The sequence below is a fragment of the Musca autumnalis genome, unplaced genomic scaffold (genome assembly GCF_047663935.1).
Source record: "Musca autumnalis isolate F117 unplaced genomic scaffold, ASM4766393v1 scaffold_1, whole genome shotgun sequence".
NCBI classification, from domain to species: Eukaryota; Metazoa; Arthropoda; class Insecta; order Diptera; family Muscidae; genus Musca; species Musca autumnalis.
Window position 1 is genome coordinate 24131079 of NW_027411644.1, and position 21597 is coordinate 24152675.

At 35.5% G+C, this 21597-nt stretch overlaps 1 pseudogene; it reads right to left on the reverse strand.

Moving 5' to 3' along the window:
• Window positions 1–4614: 4614 nt before the first annotated feature.
• Window positions 4615–21597, reverse strand: part of LOC141395015 (hexosaminidase D-like) — a 142482-nt pseudogene continuing 125499 nt past the window's right edge.

The window sequence follows — 21597 nt, forward strand, 5'->3', positions numbered from 1 at the left end:
TGCATTTTTACTTTTCATCAGTGACCCTCATTCCAAATGTTTGTATTCCAGCTCTATCCGTTCACCCAAATCCAAATTGTACTATATTTAGTACCATTTAGTAATTTTCCTATACTTTTAATTCGAATTTCCAAAAACCTTATTTTTACTCTCCATCAGTGATCTTAATTCCACATTTCAGGATTCCAGCCCTATCCGTTCACCCAAATCCATATTGTACTAAATTTAGTACTTTTCGTGCACTTGTGGTTCGAATTTCCAAAAACCTTTTTTTGTTACTCGCCACAATTGACCCTAATTTCAAATTTCAGGATTCCAGCTCTATCCGTTCACACAAATCCAAATTGAAATGCAAGATTTGAAATGCAATTTAAGTAAAACACCGTAAAAACACTGTAAAAATGGACCAATATTGGTGTTAATTCCATATTCGTGTATTGTCATCTCAATCTGAAAAGTGTGCAAGTTTCAGTTCGATTTGTAACTGCAACTGTGTTAAAAATGAGTTACCAGATATGAACTAAACGGACCAAAGTAAGTTAAATAAAACATTGTAAAAAGTCCCATACCATTACTTTACCATCTTCGTTCACAACTTTTTTTACCGTAAATTAAATTAAATTCCCTTTCATCACTCTACAGGGATATTTCCCCATTTTCGACTACCAGTCCGGACACACCCAAGCGAAGGATAACCTCGTAAGCAGTGGAACCATTCTATCTATTCTTCCTGGCAATTTGGAAGTTTTCTCCGATCTGATCCGCGATGATTTAAAGGAATTTATTTTTGCAAGTGTAGCAATGAGGCAATTAGTTGCTGGCATAATGTTTGTGTGGTTAAACTGAAATTTGTAACAATTTCTACAAAATGTTGTCTACAAGGGCTTTTAACAGTTCTTAACTGATAACCTGCAAGTTTTTGCACGAAAAAATGTCTATCTTTGTTGCCTTAGTTTGGCCTTTAGGTCCGAAATAACAAAAACAATGTTTTTGCGTTTTATATCGAAACTTGATTTTTTGAAATGTGACGCCTTTTTAGTAAATGAGCCCCCGCGCGTTTCTTCATTTTGTTTGGGTTTCAATACATTTTGGACAAAACAAACTTTTCTATTGTTCTCATATATTTTCCCTTGTTTCTCAATGTCGATTTCTAATTAATTAATAAAAATTCTCCTCCATATACAAATTAATTTAATTTTCACGAAGAATTTTCAACAAAAACTGAAAATTTTATTCATTTTGTAAGTTTAAATATTTAAGTTTAAATATTTAAAAATTATTTAAACTTACAGCGCCGGTAACGATAAAATCAATCTCATCTTAAGTATGGCAACACATGCCGGCACAACACAAAAAAAGTAAACAAACCTTTGATAAAAGTTGGCAACTCTAGTAACCCTCACTCCCAATCAGCAAAATTTATCAAAACAAATATTTGCAGAGGGAGGTAGACATACGTGTGTGACTACAAAATAAGCACCATAACAATAAAAGAAACATAAATATTAATTTTACTTACCAGTCTCTTAATAACAGTTTATTGTTTTTATTGTAAATCATTCATTTTGTTGTTTTTCACTAACCGAAACACAATCACAACATCCAAAGATAGACTAATGCCAGACTGTGAAACCGGCACTGTCTGCAGGGTGTCATAGATACGCGAGAAATTGTACTAGGGATAGGTAAGTCGACTTTTGATTAGTCGACTTTTTTATTTCGAAAAGTCTAAAAATCGAAGTTTAAGGAGTGAAAAACTTATTGTAGCGCATTTACATCTGTAAATAATTTTTTGAGTTAACGACAAAAATCGGCAGTATTCAAATTCTTATAATTTCCGTCTGTTCCATTACCTTTAAAAATAGTAAAAAGAGGCAAGAAATGATAATGATAAATGGTGAACTACTCTCATATAAATTGTATGCTTTTTAAGGTTAGGGAACACTTTACGTGTAAAAAATTGGAAGACTCTGGCATGTAAAGTAACAGAGCATATTTTTGTTAATTCTTCGGAATGTGTTTTAATCGGTCTAAAGATGAAGTAAAAGTGCAGGTCATTGCAAATTATACCAGAATTAATAAAATTCATTATTTGTGTAAAACAAGAATATTAAGGACTTAATTATATTAACACAAATTATAAAATATTTGCGATAAATTCAACACCAACCTCAAATGATTTTTCTTCATAATCCAAAAGGTGTTTATACTGCAATCGCCAGTTTATATTTCAACATGGACTTCAACTCCACTCCATTAAGAATTGCCGTCTGGTGAATTACCGCAAAAATGTTCGCAACTTTAGTTTGTATTTTTATACCTTTATAGCCTTTAGGCTAAAAAGGGTATATACACTTTGATACGACCAAAAATGTGCCTCGTCGAAATAATAGTTTTATACCCCAAGTATGTTTGGACGAAATTCGTTTCAGACAATTTGGAGTCGACTTATCCGTGTCGGTCAGTCTGTCTGGCTGGCGCGCACGATAACTCTCAAACGGATCAACCGATTCGAACAAATTTTGTACTTCCTAATATATATATATATTTTGCCCAAACTTAGTTTACGTTCGAAGATAGGCAAAAATGTTTTCTACGTTCTAAAAATATAACATACTAGCGGACCCGGCGAACTTCGTCTCGCTATTAAGGAATAAAATTTCATACAAAAACTCAATTTTCGATTTTTCCAATTTTCCGACTTTTCCAGAGAGGTTTTCCGAAATTTTCTTCCGTAAAGACCTTCTCCTCGAAAATACGAATAACTGACAAAAAATTTTACAGAAATCGGCCTAGCCGTTCTCGTTTTATGAATTACTATACATTTTTTACACCATTTTTATATATATATAGATTATTCGGCACACCAACATTTTTGTCAAAAATCATTATTTATTTTGAAATAAAGCTATAAGAAAACATATATACAAACGGTATATTATACTAAGTTAGAGGGCAATTCACAGGATATTCACTGTCCTCTGAAGTATAGTCTATTCATTCCTATTTTGTTGGTCCAATTGATCCTTTAAATTTTTGCAAACAAAATCACAGTTATAAGACAATTGCATTAAGATTAGACCTTCAAACTCTTTTGCCAGAAGACTTACTGGTCTTCTCGAAAAGGTCTACTGGTTTTCTCATCTTATTTTTTATGATAAGTCATCCTGTGCCCCGTGCAAAATTGTATTTATACATAATATAAATTGGCAGGATTGATGTTCAATTTTTAATTTTATTTACTGGTTTTTATGTTTGGCCAAAATTTCTTATTTTATTATTGTGGTGTATTTTTAGCTTTAAGGCCTTTGAATTTTTAGCAAATAAAACACAAAGATTTATTGCTGTTTCTCCCTACGTTTCGTCACTGTTTTGGTAACTTAATCAGGGGAATCGTCTATTTTAAATAAAATAAATATTACAATTTTATTAATCAAGAACATGATATTATAATAATGTATAATTACTTACGAAATAACTTTAAGACGCGTATTTACATTAAGCTTATAATTATAAAACATAAGAAAACAATAGGACTTAAAGCTAGAATCACAGATCGTTTACATTATTGCAATACCATAATTAAGGCTTATGTTGTCAGTGTCTTCTTTTAAATTTATTGTTTTGGCTATGATTTGTTGTATGTGAAGGCTCTCAAGCATGTATCTATTTTTCGTAATTTTCTCCCTGTCAATTATTCTAATGTTATTAAAGTCAGGTGGGTGCCCTGTGGTTATTGCATGTATTTGGTACACAACATTACTTTGTTGTTGTATGTTTATGGGAGTTTTAATTTTTCCAGAAATGACATTTAAAAATCGGCCACAAAAATATATGGCAATCGGTTTATTAGTTTTCGAGGTAGAGTTGGCGCCGCAAAACGTTTTAATAACAAGTAAAAAAGTGTCAGTTCGGCTAATCACATTGACTTTCATCCAGTTTTAAACTGGGTCATGAATTGCTTGTAATTTCTGTCTGTAGTTATGATTTGTATTGCCCCCTAATTTTTACATATTTTGGCTTAAAGATTTTCTCACGCGGAAGAATTCCGTACAGAATATACTCGTGCAAAAGCCCGCCAAACCGGCAAAAACTTGCTAATGTGTACAATATAGATATGAATTTTACATCATATTTATGTTCTGTAGTTGAGTATTATATTCGAACGAATGTCCTTTCTAAAGAATGAGTGGCTTAACAGCATTTGTATTTGCATTGTAAAAGTAGTAAAACTTGTGAATTGCTCCCATATCAATTGCATGCTTACATCAAGTAAAGGAACACTTTTCATGTAGAAAATGTTAAAACTTGTTTAACAATTGCCACCGTGGAATGGATTCTTACAGGTTCTGGAACAAAGAGGAAGTAAAAGAGAGAGATAAATTATTTGACAAAGCAGAAACATTTCCTCCAATAAAATATATGGACACTTTCTTTCAACACCTACGAAGAAGATTGGATGTATGGCTCTATTTGCCAAATGAATGAAAGATACCAATGTTTAATGTTCAGTTAACTCTTTATTTAAAATACATAAAAATTGCAAAGCTACAATAAAATAAAACATATTTAAAAATAAAATGCATATGCGCTTGAAAATCAAAGACATTTAAAAATTTATTTGCGATTGAACTGTAGTTAAAATTTATTGTTTTTGGCTTTGTAATAACTATAGAACAAATAAAATTGTTGTAAAATAAACTGTGAGTAAAGTTATTAAAAAGTTACTTAATAGGTCCGCTAAAACAAAATAAAATGAGCATTATATGTATATTAAATCGAAAGCTTAAAATCACTTATACGAAGATCCTGTGAAGTAAATTGTAAATTGAAACTGAAGTTCATAAAAATAATATGCCATAAACAAAACAATAAACCAGAGCTCCGAAATACACGCTCGAATTCTACTCGCGAGTGAAATTCGAGCGAGTTTGAACGGGAGTACTCAAACTTCGGAATAAACTCCTCTGAACTTCGGAATGCTCTTTCCATATTCAGTCCACAGGAACATTAAAACCTGTTCGCTACTACATACGCAACAACACACAAACGGCAAAAAAATATTTTTTTTCACTCGATTTTACTCTTCGAGTAAACTCGTGCTCGTGCTCGCACTCTTATTTTTAAACCAAGAGTACTTGCGAGTGCTTCCAAATAAAACAAAAGAGTGGACAGTTAACTTCTTGTAAAACTCGTACTCTTCGAGTACTCCCACTCGCAGGTATTTTTCACACTCGAGGAAAAACGCGCAAATCGGACTTTTTACTCGCACTCTTCGGGTACTCCCACTCGCGAGTACTTTTCACTCGCGAGTAAAAACGAGGAAATCGGAGCTCTGCAATAAACATTTCAACTCAAAACTCTTTTAAAACCAGCGAAAGATATTCTGTGGCACACACTCATCGCGAAGAGGAGCAGTTTGAGACATGACCTGACCGACATGCACTGGTATCCTTTCAAGACATTTTAATACACCAATCTCGGACAGATAGTCAGACCATGGGATAACTAATTAGATTACCGGTATATATAACATGGAAATATAAGAGAAGAAGAAAATATGTTAGTAAAGAAGGAAAAACAAGTGGGAAATTAGCGTAGCGTAAACTCACCGTAATCCTGTTTTTGGGTAGAGAGTCCGGAAAACTCGTGTTTGAGCTCAATCCAGGGTTTAGGTGGCTGTTCTCCATGATTGTTCGCCGTGCCAAATAGACAGATTAACTTCCAACCGTAGAATTGGTAACCGTTGTTTTTTGTTCATTCTGTCACTAGGTCTGTTCACCAGCAATAACTGCGGACACAAAGACTGAGCTAAAGCTTGGGCAATATGTCGACTTGTCAGCGACAGCGGTGAACAAATTTTTTACCCCAACGACAGTGGTCCATAGGATAGAACATGTGTGTTTTTTTTCGGCATCATGTCGGGATGTTTATGACGATGACTTTGCGCCTAAAATTGTTGTTGCGATTGTCCTCCAGTTAGATGTGATTCATGCTATATCAAAAGTAAATCATCGGTAGGGGCCGTTGTGGCCAATGATTGGGCTGCAGGAATAATTGAGCATTAGCTAAATGACGTTGCAGACAACCAACTGTGGAATAGATGGTCTGTTCGATGAATTCGGCAATGGTGTAGTGAAAGTAGAGAAGAAAATAACAATGTAAAGTAGTTAAGCGGTTATATAGGTAGGTATAGCGAGAGTCTTAAATATGGTTCCTTGTCAATTCGACGGTCTTTAAAGGAGCTGCTGTAGGAAATGGTTAGCATGAAGTAAACGAAGCGGCCAGGTTTCGCAAGATACTATCCAAGGATCCTAAATCCATTGGTAGTATTACGCAAAACTCCGGTTGGTGAACTAACTATGTACTAGAGACTCTGGATCTATCAGCAGTTTACGGACTTCCTTTTTGGTCTCTACATTTGTAATGTTTAGGCCTTCCAGAATGTCAAATTGAGTACACATAGTAGATGTAAATCTTGATTTATCCTGTTCAGAATTCTTCAGATCAATTTGAAGAATTTCATTCATGCATTTAGTTTAAACAACGAACTCCTGGTGCCGGGTTTCTCATTCCCAGGCCTTTTTGCGTTCTCGTTACTCTCACGACATGCGTGTAACGGGAATTTTATTTCATTTTCCATTAAATAAGACAAAATCTTTAGAGTTATTCAACTTACCTTATCAAATATTTCATAGAGCAACTACTGGGCCTGTCGCGACGTATCCTGCAGCTCGCTAATATAAATCGGTGTCTTTTGTGTCAGCTCGTGGGCCCTTACGGGTGAACTAAAATTGTGGCGGACATTATAATCTGATATCCATGCACTGTGTTCCTGGACCTGATTCAAATACATTTGAATTTCCGATAACAGCTCATAGAGTCTCAGCGAATATTTGTAGAATTGATGGCCCAAATAGACACAAGTTGAAAATAGCAGATAATGATGCGAGTTCGGTTGCAGATTCAACCAAGGATGACCGGAACGGCGCTTATCCAATTGGTAGACACATTGGAGGACCTTCAGTAAATAATTTTTCTTTAGATTGTTTCAAAATAACTCTACGAAATGGTCGATAGGGTGGGTAAAAGTTCACACAAGTCAGCAAAGTGGTCATAACGCTGCCAGCCGGTTAAGGCTAGGCCTTGGAATCCCTTTGAGAAACGTCCTCATTCCGTGGCAATGGCCGCCAACCAACGTATGTTGTTTTCCAAATGATTGTGTATCGGCGGAATCATGAGACTTTCACCAAATGCTCCCTTAAAGGTAGATGCTGCCCAGGCCTTAGGGAAGACTTGGGTATATATATATATAGACCCATATCATGTGCTCAACATATTGTCCGATTTGTGAGTTTTGCATTTTGCTTAGGGTCATGCCACGCAACATATCATCTCAAATGACCACCTTCAAGTGCTCCCATTTGTTATAAACTGCTTTCGTTTGGTTTTCTGACGACACTATACACATTCGCCCATGCGGGCCACCTCTTCACAACCTATGTGTATATTCATTATTTTAAGGGATTCCATCTGCAAATGGAATTCCATGACCTGGGTGAGCATGGCCTCAATAAAATACGATGAAGATTTTTGGCTGGGACATATAGATTGTGGGCTATCCGGTAGCTCCCGCATTGAGGCAAATTCTTGCAACTTCAAAGCATATTCTAGATGGCCAAAAGTTTGCCCCAGTGGCATTACGGATAGGCCATAGTGGGCACAGGATTCCAAGAAGTCCTGAAAGAGTTCAGAGAGAGGGAGAAAGGGATTTTAGTTATGAGGAGAGATATGTATATGTTTTTGTACTTACCCTCAATTCTTCACGATTATAGGCATTTTGGCCGACAGTGTTGAAATATTGTCTTGAAAGGGAAACATGTCCTCCCTCATATACGATTAGTAGACCTGTGGCACCCAGAGTTTTCAGCACCGGCAGTAATTGTTTTAGAAAAGAGATCTGAAAGAGGAATGATATATGAAAACATTAGAAAAGTGGGGTTAGGAACAAAAATTTAAGAAAATCATACCGGAAGGTCTTCTGACTCCTTGAAGACATTAAAATGGATAGAAGACCTTTAGAAGGTCGAATGTGCCTTAAAAAAGCCTCTAAATTTTTTATATTCCTTAGGAAGACCTTTAAAATTATATCTCGTTAAAGAACATCTCAAAGGTCTTCTTACTCCTAGAAGGCCGTTAAAAGATCTTTTGTCCCCAAGGAAGATCCCTAAAAGTTCTTCTGAATACCTGATTTTTAGATTAGGAACCTAGAAATCCTTTTTATCTGTAGAATTAAATTTATCTTACTTTGCACTCTTACCTTTGGTGGTGCTCCCTTCAAATCGAAATGCACCAGGCGTTCATGTGGTGGCTTGGCACCATCGGGACCGATGCCCGCCACCACCGGGATACCCATACGCTCTAGCTCATGTTAATATTGTGTCTGTCGCTCGGCCGATGATAACATTAGTGCCTCATTTTCCATTTGATTTTGTATTTCATTCATGGCGGAATTTCTTACCCTCTGCTGAGTTTCCAGAATTCAATTCCTCCTCAAAGAGATAACTTTCACCAACTATGGGACGTTTTTTGGGCCGAGCCACCAGTGACAACGTTTTTGCCGAAGCATCTTCAATAACTATGGATGTTGGATTTTTGGTGGGTTTTGAGAATCGGCCCAATCCCGAAATAGCAAGGCTATTGGGATGCAACTGCGTGCGTAAATCTTTTTTCGATTTTGTGTTTATTTTATTGTTCGACGACTTCTGCTGGAAACGTAGCACACGATTTGCTTGTGAAATGAGGTTTTGCAAGACATAGATATCTTTGTACGAGTCCTTGGCTATACCATCCGAGTCGGAGTCGGGTATGTTTTGGGGAGGAAGAGAGAGAGAGAAAAAGAGAGAAATGGTGCAAAACTGTGAGAAGTCGTATGAATCTTATGGGAATACTTACATTTACACCACCATAGCCTTGTTGATAGCCGGGGTTCGTATCAAGATACGCCCAAGTCCACAGGCCAAAGAGTAGAAATGAGGATAAAAGTAGCAAAAGCAATATTTTACGACGCCAAACTAATATAAAGATATTTGTGCGCATCTGAAAAGGGAACAAAAGGGGAAGATGATTAGAAACATAGAGAAGAAGCTCAAGACTTAGGACAAAAATAAGCGAAAAAATATCAAAATGCGGTCAAATATTTGAGGACCAAAAGGATCAATATTGGCCTTAAAATTCTTTTTAAACAAATCCAATTTAGGGATATCTTATTGATCTCAAACATTCTTGAAATAATCCACGTTTCGAGTAGCGCAATATTGACCTAAAAAATTATTGAAAAAATAAACATTTTGAGAGGCTAATGTTGGCCTCAGGAATTCTTTGAAAAATCCACGTTTTGAGAGAATCAATATTGGCCTCAAAAATTCTTTAAAAAATCCACGTTTTGAGAAGCCGGATATTAGCCTCAAAAATTCTTTAAAAAATTCACGTTTTGAGAGAACTCATTTTTTAAAAAAAAATCCACTTCTTTAGAGGCTCAATATTGGATGCAAAAATTCTTTAAAAATTATTTAAAGAATTATCGTATTGAGAAGCTAAATCTTGGCTTCAGGAATTGTTTAAATAATCCACGTTTTGAGTGGCTCAATATAGGCCTCAAAAATTCTTTAAATAATTTTAAATAATCCACGTTTTGAGTGGCTCAATATAGGCCTCGAAAATTCTTTAAATAATCCACGTTTTGAGTGGCTCTATATTGGCCTCGAAAATTCTTTAAATAATCCACGTTTTGAGTGGCTCAATATTGGTCTCAAAAATTTTTAAAATAATCCACGTTTTGTGTGACTCAATATTGGCCTCAAAAATTCTGTAAATAATCCACGTTTTGAGTAGCTCAAAATTGGACTCAAAAATTCTTTAAATAATCCACGTTTTTAGTGGCTCAATATTGGCCTCAAAAATTCTTTAAATAATCCACGTTTTGAGTGGCTCAATATTGGCCTCAAAAATTCTTTAAATAATCCACGTTTTGAGTGGCTCCATATTGGTCTCGAAAATTCTTTAGGAGGAGACAACAATATTTGGCTCAAAAATTCTTTACAAAATCCACGTTTTGAGAGGCTGAATATTAGCCTCAAAAATTCTTTAAATACTCCACGTTTTTAGTGGCTCAATATTGGGCTCAAAAATTCTTTAAATAACCCACGTTATGAGTGGCTCAATATTGGGCTCAAAAATTCTTTAAATAATCCAAAAATATATATACCGTATGTTTTTCCAAGCTTCTCAGAATTGTTCATTATTTATTTTATTATCCTTGCCATCAGAAAGCCACAACCCAAATTGTAATCCAAATATACATATAACCTAGCCTCGATGTTCTTAAGATTCATTAATATATTAGCTTTGAGATAACTTCTGTATGTTTTCATTGCCACCCTTCCTCAAGCAATTAATGGATATTCCGTGATTTATTTGTTTGTTTTTTTCTAGGCTTTGTATTTGTTATTCCTTTTTTATTACAGCTTTTAAATACCAACTTGATTTATTTCAATTTTCAATTTCGGTGTTACGGCCTTTTCCACATCGCCGAACATCGTCACACAAATGACCCTCTGTCATCAATTTCCATACGAATAAAAGCACACAACATTTTTATTGTTTCTGTTTTTAATGCCTTCGAAGTCCTCATTAAAAATTTAATATCTCTATCTTTTCATCAGTCAGCCTCTGATGGGACTGGCTGGCTGAGTGACTGATGACACAACAAATATGCTGCGTGCTTTTTAATTTTCCATTTCGTTTTTATTGTTTTTGTCTGTGTTTCTCCCTCCCCCTCCTTAGGCTTTTTGTGACAACAAATACGTGTGTCGTTAAATATTACAAAGAAAGGACATAAATACCACCTAGAACAACCTGCTCTACTCTATATCTTACTCAGCTTAGCCGTTGATAGGCCACATACATGGTTAGTTGGTGTTCCCCACCAAATGCTAGTTTATGTAGAAAACATAAAACAACAAAAACAGACATTAGATAGAAATGTGGGTTGGTTTGTCATCCATCAACAGCAACAACAAAAAACAATGAACCATTCATATGGACACAGCATCTGTATGGGCACACATACATAGCTGTATAACAGTTTAAATAGTTAGAAGGGGATACTTAGAATGTTACATTCTTGAATAAACAGACCTGAATGAGAAGTCACACATGAATCTCTGGAAGGTACATATCACTTTCTTGTATAAACAACTCAAACAGATGATTACAGTAGTATGTGGGTTTTTTAGTGAAACTGACGAAAATGTGTTCTGCCTTAGAACCCCATTTGAAAGGTATTCTGTCCGTAGGCGACATTTTTAATGCGATTTTGTTCATAGAAGAAGGTCTACTAAAAAGTTTTCTGTCTACACAAACGTTCTGGCAGGTCCATAAAATAGCTCGTGGCCGGTCTTTTGTCCATAGAAGATCTTCTTAATAGTTTCATGTCCATAAAACATCTGTTTACATGTCTTCTGTCCACAGAAGACGTGTTGACAGGCGCATAGAAGACCCCCTGATAGGTCTTCCGTCCATAGAATACCTGTTCACAAGTCTTCCGACAGTAGAGGAAGACTTTTTTAGGTCTTCTCTCTTAGAATACCTTTTGTCACGTCTTCTGTCCATAGCAAAGCTTCTGACAAGTCTTCTTTCAGTAAAATAAGACCCTTTCATAGGTCTTCTGTTTATAAAGCCTTTTGACAGGTTTTTTGTCCACAGAAGAGCTTCTGACAGGACTTCTGTCGGTAGGAGACCTTCTGATAGGCCTTCTGGCAGTGGAAGAAGACCTTCTGAAAGGTCTTCCCTCCCTACAATACCTTTTGTCAGGTATTATGTCCATAGAATACCTTCGAAAAGTCCGGAGAAGACGTTCAGATAGGTCTTCTGTCCGTGGAAGCTTTTTGGAAAGGTCTTCTCTCCAAAGAAGACCTTCTGACAGGTCTTCTTCCTGTAGAAGAACGCAGGTGATTTGTAAATAAAAGACCTTTTGACAGGTATTATTTTCATAGAATACGTTCTGGCAGGTGTTATGTCAGTGGAAGAAGACCTTCTGGCCACAGAAGATCTTTTGACAAGTCGTATGTCCATAGAAGACATTCGAAAACCCTTCTGACAAGCCTGTCTACCCATAGAAGACCTCCTCACAGGTCTTCTCTTCATAAGAGATTTTCTGTCAAAATAAGAAGACCTTCGGATGGTCTTCCCTCCATAAAATACCTTCTTACAGGTCTTTTGTCAGTAGAAATAGACCTTCTGACAGGTTTTCTCACAGTAGATAAAGAACTACTGAAAAATATTCTGTACACTGATGACTTTTTGACTAGATCTCTGTCCATAGAATAAATTCTGACAGGTTTTCTGTCAGTAGAAGAAGAATTACTGAAAGGTATTCTGTCCATTAAAGACCTTTTGACAGGTCTAATCTCAATAACTTTTGACGAACTTTTGTCCATAGAAAACATTCTGGCAGGTTCTCGGTCCATAGAAGACATTCGGACGGGCCTGTTGTCAGTAGAAGAAGACTTTCTGAAATGTCTTCTGTCCACAGAAGAACATTCGACAAGTCTTTTGTCAGTAAAAGAATACTTACTGAAATGTCTTCTGCCCATCGAAGCCCTTTGACAGGAATTTTGTCTACAGAAGATCCTCCGATAGGTCTTCTGTCAGCAGAAGAGGACCTTCTAAAATGTATACCTTTTGTCAGGACTTCAGACATGTCTTGTGTGAGACTGATCGTTCTTCGTGAAGACATTTTGTCAGGCCTTGTGTCTGTAGACGACCTTCTGAAATGTCGCCCGTCTGTAGGAGGCCTTCTGACAGGTCTTCTGTCAGTAGAAGAACAACTTCTGATAGGTCTTCTCTTCATAAAAGATTTTAAATCAATATAAGAAGACCTTCGGATAAGCTTTCTCTCCATAAAATATCATCCTACGGGTTTCTGTCAGTAGAAATAGACCTTCTGATAGGTTTTCTGTTAGAAGAAGAAGAGCTACTGAAAGGTATTCTGTCCATTAAAGACCTTTTGGGAGGTCTTCTGTCTAAAGAAAACCTTTTGACAGGTCTTCCACCAGTAAAAGAGGATCACCTGAAAAGTATTTTGTCTATAGAAGACCTTTTAATGAACTTTTGTCCATAGAAAACATTCTGAAGGTTCTCTGTCAATAGAAAGACCTTCGGTCGGGCTTTTGCCAGTAGGAATGGACTTTCTGAAATGTTCTCGGTCCACAGAAGACCTTTCCCCAGGTTTGCTAATAGAAGAATACTTACTAAAATGTCTCCTGTCCGCAGAAAACCTTTTGGCACGTCTTCTGTCCATAGAAGACGACGTTCTGACCGGTCTTCTGCCCATAGGAAACAGGTCTTTTGTCTATAGATGTTTATAAAAAACATATAATAGATGAATAGAAGACCTTTCGAAAAGTCAGGAGCAGAAGACTTTGACCGCGCCTTCTGTCCTTAGAAGAATTTTTGACAGGTCGTCTGTCCGCAGAAGATATGTTGTCAGATCTTGTATCCATTGTAGATTTTGATTTCCGCAAAATACTTTACATCCTCAATCCCTGTTACTTTCTTGTTCTTCTGTCTTCAGATCCTCTCAACTTTTGTTGTCGTGGTTTTGTGTTGAATTTTCGTTTTGGGTTCTGTGTTGTTTAAGGACGAAAATCACACAAAACATCAAATTGAGGATAACGTGAATAGCACCAACCAAGCAAGGAACCATCCAACCAGGCATCCAGCAACTTATCCGACTAAAAACCAGCTCTACTAACAGCAATCTGAGCTAAACAAACAACCAGAGTATTTGACTTACAATTCGTCGGTGTCATGCTTAAGTGTTCCATACGCCATTTTTGACATTTTGAGATAAAGGTACCTTACAAGGTTTTGAACCGTGCTCTTTCAGATTTTTTGGTCGGTTTTCCCCTATCTTTTATCATTTCTGAGATATTCAGATGCCAGTATGTTCCATATCCGCTTTGTGACCCAAAAAATCTGGTCGTTTTGTTCCATATCCATAAAGCCTGGCATATGGAACAAAACAACCTTGAACTTTTTAGTTCCATATCCATGACGTTTGGCGTATGGAACAAAAAGAGACAAAAACGAATTGTTCCGCACCAAAAATGATGGCGTTTGGAACAAAAAATTGCCCATTTTTGCCAAGTTACGAATAATGTGGCGTATGGAACAAATTGTTTTAAAGGACTTGGTTTAAAAACTGAAGAATAATAGTTTCTAAATCCAAATATTTTTGAGTATTGTATTGTTATATAAAAACAAAAATTTATCAATCATTTTAACAAAAAAATCCCTAGTTTAAAGACAAAATTTTGATGTAAGTCCACAAAAATATACGCAAAAACGTTCATTCGACTTGAAGCTATTGTGGACCCCGACTAAAAGTATGGTATTATAAGAAAAACGCGTTAAATGTTTTATGTTACCTTAGAAATGCAAAATAGCAATCCGTTTTGTCCGATTTTACCACAAAAAATAGTGATAAGTGGAGGCAATCTCTTAAATAAATGTTAAGGAAACCTATAATAATGGTCCTTATTGTATTTATATGAGAAAAATAAATGTTTCATTTAAAGTCCTTATTTTTCAACTCAACAGTAGCACTTCATATAAGGGAGGTGGAACACGATTGATAAAAAGTGTTTTGTTTGAAATGTGACAAAATGTGTTCCATGTGATACAAACTGCCAAAAACATGAAAAAAAGATTCCATGGAACAATTCAGCAGCTTTTTGCAATTATAAAAATTGGCCATAACTTCTAGACTATCACAGATATCTGACTAAAATAAACTACTGGTATATTCTATGAGTTTAGTTAAGTAGAACTGAGCTCTTAAAGTATTGTATTATTGCACCATTTTTGTCCTGTATGGCCTTAAACATTAACTTGAGTTTTTCTCGAATCAGGCAAATGGCGTGTGGAACACTTAAGCATGACACCGACGAATTGTGTTTGACCATAATCCACGTATCAAGTTGGAGAAGCAGCAGCTATGGTAGCAGCAACAACGCAGCCACTCAACTTGAATATGTGGAACAAAATGGTTTATGGCGTTGGCTGGGAAATTGGGAAATGTGACTATTTATAGATATCCATGATGTTAGTCAAGAGATTCTTCTTCATATGAAAATACCACCACGTATCCCATGTTCATATGTTTTTGTTCTCGTTTTTGTTGTGTTTTGTTTTGTAAAGATTTCCGTTTAGTCAAAAACTAAACTTCCGGACAATAAAAAATCGTCAGCTCTGAGGTGAAATAATTTAAGCATTTTGTGGTTAAAAGTAATGAACAATAAAGGTATAAAATGTGATAGGATGTGGGGAGGATTGGTTGGGACTATTATCAAGGACAATCAGGGGAAGCTATTTGGGTATATTGTGGGACACACTTCACCTCTCACCTCACGCCTCAAGAATTTTGTTCACCCCATTTACGCTTCTTTTTCAAGTACTTTATGGACGAACTAGGGTGTACTCTTCTTTTTAAATAACCTAACGAATCTTAGCTCCTAGAAATTTTGCAAAAAATAGGAGTAAATATGGTGAACAAAATGCTTGAGGGATGAGGTGAGAGGTGAAATGAGTCTCAGAACATACCCGATTATTGTGTATTTTTCAGGAAAAGCGTTTATCGCTACGAGCCTTAATTGTGAATTATTTATGGCTTCTTGTTCCGAAGACTATAAAAAAGGTTTTAATGGTATTTTTTAGAGACTGAAAACCTACGGAAATGGATGACATTTGAAGGTCTTCTATGGAGACGTAAGATCCTTTAAGGGAAAATTTAATTTATCTTTTTCTTCTATAGGGGGAGAATACAATTTACAGGTCTTAAAAAAGTTAAAAATCCATATATAGATTTTTTTCGGAAAACCATATAAAATTCCTCTGAAAGATCTTCTTTAAAGACAGAAGATCATTGAAAGGTCTCCTAACACAGATAACATTTTAAATGTCAAAATATTCAATAGCGAAAGAAGTTCTTTTGAGCGTGTTTATGAGGACAGAATACGATTCAAAGGTCTTCCAGGAGTCAGACGACCTATTAAAGCTATTTTAAGGTCCTCTAGGAGTTAAAGAAAAACTCAAAATACCTTTTAAATGTATTCTTAAGGGACAGGGAGTCTTCTAGGAGTCACAAAACCTTCAAAAAGACTTCTTTACAGACAGAAGTCCATATAAAGGTCTCCTTTGTGGACATAAAACCATTTTAAGGTCTTCTAGGAGTCAGAAATCATTTAGATGCATTCTATGGAGACAGAAGACCATTTAAGCGCTTCTATGTACACGCAGAAAAATTTATGTTAGAAATATGTTTGGATCCAAACAAATATATGTTTGGGACCGGTTGCCAACAAATATATGTTTGGATCCAAACATAATATGTTTGGGTCCAAACAAATATATGTTTGCAACATTTTGTAACATATCTCAATTTGATATGTTTGGGTAAAACATATTTTTTATGTTAGAAAATTTTTTTCATGGGTGGAGAGAGGATGTTTGTCAACGAGAGTAATAACAGTGCTCTCGCGGCTGTGGAATGCTGTTTTATAATAAACAGTTGTGTGTATTGATTGTATAATAGAAGACGTAGAAGCGAAGGGGGCTTTGGTGGCGTGTATGCGTCAAACTCGTGTGTTTCTTGTTTTGTTGTTGTTAACCAACGTGTTGTTAACCAACGCAGGCGAAGAAGAAATGAATAAATGATATGAATTATATTTTTTTCTTTCTTCAGTGTTTTAGTTGCCTTTGTAGAGTCAAGACGGTAAAGTGAGTGTATAAATCAGTGTTTTGTGTTTTCTTAAAGAAATTGTGCTTTTTAGTAAATTAAATGCCCAATACATTTTATAATTGAATCGGAAAGTTGAATGGAATTATTTTTTTGGACAAGGAAGAAATCGCATTTAATATTGGTAATTACATACATACTTATTTATGTATATTTGAAATACGGCATATCCATATTAATTTATGATGATTTCAACTATAATGATTTCAACTATGAGGACAATTTGTTTTATTTCACAACTAAGGAGAAGCGTACAACTACGTTTCTATATATTTTTCCTTTTTAAAAGTGTGACTATTTTCAAATTATTTCAATCAGTTTTTCTTTTATTAAAGTGTGTTATGTATTTCTTTGGAATTTTGTATGTACCTTTGTGTTTGTTGTTCTTTTGCCTTTTAATAAAAAACCACAACATTTGTGTGTATACTATAGAGATAGCCAGTGAGTTCTTACTGAGAGCAAGTGAGCACACATTTCAAAGGGTTTTACATTGAATTTTACGCTCCCTTGCTCTCAGTAAGCGCCCACTGGTGCAAGTGTTTGTATTTTTTTGCACCCAAAAATATAAAATGTTTGCACCCAAACATATAAAATGTTTGCACCCAAACATATAAAATGTTTGCACCCAAATATAAAGTTGTTTGCACCCAAACATAAAATTGTTTGCACCCAAACATATCTTTGTTTGCACCCAAACATATATTTGTTTCCACCCAAACATATATTTGTTTGCAGACCCAAACATATATTATGTTTGGGACTGCTGCAAACATATATATATTTGCTGCAAGATATGTTTGGGACATATGTTAGAGAGGCCGTTTTTTTTGCGTGTAGGAGTCAGAAGACATTCTAATGGTCTATAAAGGTCCTTTTTACGGACAGAAGACCCTTTTAAAGTCTTCTACGGAGTGAGAAGTCATTAAAAGGTCGTTTCGGAGCCAGAACACCTTTTAAAGTTCATTTTTGGGGACATAAGACCATTACTTTCTATAGTGACATAAATCCTTTAAGGGCATTCTATGGATATAGAAAACACTTAATTGGTTTTCTATAGCGACAGAAGTCCTCTGAAATGTATTCTTACGGAGGAGGAGGCATTCTAAAGGGACCGAAGGCCTCTTAAAAATCTCCTTAAGGGGCAAAAGACCACCTAATGACCTTTTAGGAGTCAAAATAACTTTTAAAGGTGATTTAAGTGTTAGAAAACCTTTTAAAGGACTTCCTTAAGGACAGAAGACAATTCAAATATCTACCAGGAGACAGAAGACCTTTCAAAGATGTACTTAAGGTACAGAAGACATGTTAAAGTCTTCTAATGGGAGGTATTCGAATGGTACAACAGAAATCTATTAAAAGGTCTTCGGTACCAAAAAAATCTTTTATCGCGACAGAAAATCCTCTGTAGGTTTCCTAATGTGACTGAAGACCCTTAAAATATATAAAAAAAATGAAGATCGTTTAAAGATATTTTATTGGAAAAAGAAGGTACTGAAGTTCTTTTGAAGGTCTTCTAATGGGACAGAATGCCTTTAACAGTTTTTTAGTTGGACAGACCTGTTGGAAGTATACTAATGGTACAGAAAGGTACCGTACCGAAATAAAATCTTTTCAATTTTTTTAATAGCCACAGAAGAAGATCGTTAAAATATTTAAAAAAATGAAAATCTTTTAAAGATATTTTATAGGGACATGATGTCAGAAGGTATTTTATATTGGCGACAGAAGACTAGGAGATCTATTTTAAAGGTCTTCTATAGGCGCAGGAAGCCATGTAAAGGATTTGTACAGAAACATAAGACCATTGGTAACATATACAAATAGCGTGGTGAGATAATGCAAGCGATTCCAAGTCGATTTGAAATATAAACCACTTAGCTAAAATGGGATCATTTGGGTAGAAGGACACATATCTGATGATTGATATCTAATAGCTCTATGTCCGGAGCGCAGAAAGGAGACATTATTGTGTGATATTGAGAAACAAATTCGGTTCCTAGTGTAAACATTGATATTGTCATGTCTCAAAGTGCGTGAGTTTTATTCCCTCAGCCTTAAGGCTATCGAGGGTATATACTCTTTGATACCATCAAAAATCTTCTTGAGCCCCAAGTACGAACAAAATTAGTTTCAGAAAATTTTGAGTCGATTTAGTCCCATCCGTCCGTCTGTATGTCCGACTGGCTGATGCGCACTATAAGTCTCGGACGGATCAACCGATTTGGTTCAAAATTGTGCAACTCGTAATATTTTGTCCCCACGGACCATATCGGTAAACTCCTTCGGTTAACTCCCCCACAAAAATTCAAAAACTTCCGCTATAATCGTACACAGGACACATCTCGAAATATATACTTCTTTGAATATTTAGATTCGAATATGGCCACTTCCTAAACGTCTTTTCTCACCTAAAAAATAATCTTTTAAAATTAGGGATTTGTTTACATTTAAGTCCACCACTATTGTAATTGATTTTTATACCCTACACCACACTGTTGTAAAGGGTTTTATGTATTTGTGCATTTGTATGTAATATACAAAAGGAAACGAGATAGACCCATAGTTTCTTCTAGTCATATTCATAGAATCACTTTTTGAGTCGATTTATGCATGTCCGTTCGCAACGTACAGGTCCGATTCAGCTGAAAATTGGAGAATATAATTTATTTAGCCATAGGAAGAACGCTATTGCTTTTGGTGAAAATCGGTTAAGATTTGGATATAGCTCCCATATACATATATTTTCGGCCGATTTCCCGTATTTGCTGCACCATACATGCTATTTACGCCCAATATTGATTAAATTTGGAATGTGTGACGGAATTTGGTATAGTAATAAGTGTACCATATTATATCGAAATCAGTTCAGATTTTCAGATATACACAGTGGTGTAGGGTATCATATAGTCGGTCCCGCCCGACTCTAGTCCTTCCCTTACTGTTTTTTTACGGTTTTACTTCTTTCTGCAACATTATATTTTACTTATATCTTTCACTTGCTTCATAAATAGCTTTAATATTTTCAATCTGCCTTGCCCTTACTATAAACTTGGACCATTTGTGTTTATTTGTACGGTTTGCTAATTGGAATTTTAATTTCTATTTGAACATCAAGAAGCAATCCTTTATTTAGTTTCAAACATTTCACAAATATTTGCTAATTATTTTCAATTAACCGGAAAGTGTTATTAAAATTTTATTGCCTAAAGTTAAATAAATATTTCGAAACAATTTATTAACATTTTTGTGGGTTCTTTGAAAATAGCAACTGCATAAAAGCAGCCAACAATAAACGATTTGAGTCTCTGCATTAAAGTATATGGTTTCCTCATGTGTATGGGTGAATATTCAACAGTTTGGTTTGTTTAGAATCATTGAGGCCATACGAAAGTGGCCACTTTGGATGAAAAATAAGTAAGAACGGCGTTAAGTTCGGCCGGTTATACCCTCCACCACAAGTTGTATTGAAGTAAAATGGAATAATTAGTTTCCTTTCGTGTGAAGACAAAATTCTGGGGGAAAGTTTTATACCCCTAAAGTAGACTTCGTACCAAATTTCAGCCATTTTTATAGGATAATGAAGCTAAAACCTTAAAAATACCGAAAATCGGGAGGTATCGTTCTAGGGGGGCTATATCAAAACGTGGATGATGATCAATAATATACACATATACTTTATAGGGTCTCCGACGAATATTTCGATGTGTTACAAACGGAATGACAAATTTAATTATACCCTCAACCATAATAAACACGATCGCACACACTCATCCTCATACACATACATACATATACTGATCCTATCAGCAAGAGTACACCCAGCAAGCATTTTTTATCGCCCATTACCCGAAGTAGTCTCTTCCAGGCGATAGAAATACACATCCGCGATCTCGCATTCTAATTGAAGTAGGCACACTGTTCGGGAAGAAATGAACCACGTCCACGACACTACTTGTGAATGCCGCTTTCGAGACTTCCTAGAAGTACTTTTAGCGATAAAATTGGTTGTGACGAAAAAAAAACATTTTTTTTCGTTTTTCATTTTATCTGTTGTTATTTTTTTAATTTTTATTTTTTTTTTTTTACTATTCTAATTAATGTTCCAAATTACATACGTTTTTAAAGAACTATCCTTAGATGAAATTGTCATCTTCATTAAATTTTGTACTTTTAAAAATGTTATGTTGCCTGGCCTGGGAATCAAACCCACGACCTTAAGAATGCAAAGCGAACATGCTTACCACTGCACCACCGTACCTTATAAACACCAGATAGACTAAAGTCTTATATTAATTTAAGGTTGTACACGCCTCAAATGAACGTAAACAATCGAAGTGTCTGCATTGACCAGAGAAAGTGTCTGCCCATGCGATAGTCGTAAGTAGTAGCATTGTTAGTGTAAAAAAGCAATAATAGAATTTCGATCTCCTTTTCTGACACTAGGTAGTTATTCAAGAAGTTCAAAAAGGGACAGCAATGCAATTGTTATTGTAAAATGATAAAGGATCGCTATTTTCTAGAATAGAAGTTCAGAAAGCGATTACTTCTGATAGAGGAAGTGACTCACTCACTCCCAATTGCTGGCTGGGCAAGAACACTTATTGAAATGACTCGAAGCAAAAAAATTAAAGAAGAAAAAACAAACGACAAAGTACAACATCATCCACATATACATACATGCTTGAATGCTCCGGCCTCTTTTAATTTTATTTCAATTTCGTCTGGTATTATTGTTT